Raw genomic sequence first — 2218 nt, forward strand, 5'->3', positions numbered from 1 at the left:
CACTAGAGTGTAATTTGCTACACAAAAATTTTTACACTTTACACATTGACGAAAAATTTTTTACTGTACAGTAATTTTTATCGTCATTGTGCATCTTAATAATTTTTTTTTCACATCTAAGATTTTTTTTTTCTAAATTTTTAAGTTCTCACTTTACAAATGAATAATTAAAAAAAAAAAAAATCGGGAAGTCATTGGTTTCATGCCAGTTTTCAAAAATCAAGTTCTAATCTGATCTCCAGATATTTTTAAGGTCTTAGGAAGTAGCTCTTAATATCCCTACGAGGATTTCTATCAGGGTGTGTGTGTGTGTGTGTATGTGTGTGTGTGTGTGTGTGTGTGTGTAAACACTTAACAGTCTCATAACTTTTGAGCAACTCCACTAATTTGAACGACAATCGCGTCATTCGATAAGGTTCAGCGAAACTTAGACTTACTCATAAATTTAAAATAACTTTTTTCTTTTAATAGCTTTTAAACAGATGTAACGATCAATTCTAAAATTCCAAAATCTAAACAGTTCTTTAATTTAAAAAACGACGTTGACTGCTGCAAACCGCATCAAAATCGGGTGATGTGTTGAAGAGAAATCGTACATTAATTATTTTAAAAAAGTATGTTTATTCACGAAGTTATTCTCGAATTATTTTTGATGACATAATTTAACTATGAATGCTCAGAAAACTGAGTCAGAGGCAAGATTATTCAACTTGAAAAAATTTTCCTGAATCCCTAAACCAAGAAAGAGAGTGCAAAAAAATTACGAATCTTTTTTCATGCTATTATTTTGAATTGCGTGAGAACTATGAGTCTAAAAATTTTTTTACCGAGAGTTCCAAAAACTAGAATTTTCTCAAGAGAGCTCTTTTTTTTTATCTTGATATTATTTTTACTCAAGCGAAACCCGTCAAAAATTATTACAAAGTTTTAAAATTTTTTTTACTACCTCAATTCCTGTTAGGAGTATATTGCTTCAACTAACAATGTCTCTTTTTTGGGTGATTTGTTCCTCTCTTTGGGTTCTTTCGTAGAGTTATCGATAAGAAAATGTTATTTTTTTAAGAAGGGTTTACATTTTTTCTCTCTCTCGTCCTCTATTAGACAAACGAAAGTATCTCTGTCATACTTGTACAGCAAATGGAATCTTAAAACGCATTTTATGCATAAATAAATGAAAATTTTCCAAAAAAGCGCTTCGCTCTTCAATAGATAATTTAATTATCTATCGAAGAGCGAAGCGTTTTTTTTCGAAATTTTATCACATACATGAGAAAAACACGTTTGAAAATCAACTATAAACCGCTCTTAACGATATTTCATTATCGGATGAGGAAATTTTTTTTTTCACTTTTTCAGGGAGTACCCCATTTTGTCCGCAAAAAAAAAATTTTTTTTTCTACGGCAACTTGAAATTTGATTATTTTTCTTTAATTACGACTGAAGACGAGAAAAATCAGCGTATTTAAGTCCTTAAAATCATAACAATTTCTTAAGTACCCCATTTTGCCCCCCCCCTAATATATTAAAAATTTTTAATACTTTTTTAAAAACAATTTAAATTAAAAAAAACTTCTTTCTAATTTTTAGCTTAATAATTACTAAATTAAAAAAAACTAAAATTTAAAATTCTCAATAAGCGTATAAATAAATTTATTGTTATTTTATTAATAAGTAAAAAATAATCTGACTTGAGTGTAATTATTTTCTGTCGTTCGCCTAGCAACGCGGGCCTAAACAGCTAGTATAATATATTTAATGAGTAATAATATTGAAATATAATACTAAAACCATATACGGAGCAAACATAAAATAAATTCTAGGAACAGGAGATGTTTGGGTGACTCTGTTTACATCATACAGTGTAAGAATCAAGGGAGCTATTCATTACAAATTACATCGCAGTACTGATCCAAACTTTTTTTTCAAGTGAATTATTTCTCTCTATATCTTTATCGAAAAATATCTTGAATTATTCCACATCAGCAGTAGGTGCTTTTTATCCGACTACTGTCAGTTTTAGATAGCAACTCGTTAGTTACTGTACTCACAGTGAAATTAAAGTGAAAAATATCACTATTATTTAGTGAAAAAAATAATATTCTAATTACATTTTATTGTTATATTTCGAATTGAGTTTTTATAGAAAGCATGAATATGAATATTCAAGAACCTCGAGAAGAAAATGCATCTGAAGCAAACCCTATTAAAAAATCCAGTA

Source organism: Cotesia glomerata, linkage group LG6 (assembly GCF_020080835.1).
Source record: "Cotesia glomerata isolate CgM1 linkage group LG6, MPM_Cglom_v2.3, whole genome shotgun sequence".
Classification (NCBI taxonomy): domain Eukaryota; kingdom Metazoa; phylum Arthropoda; class Insecta; order Hymenoptera; family Braconidae; genus Cotesia; species Cotesia glomerata.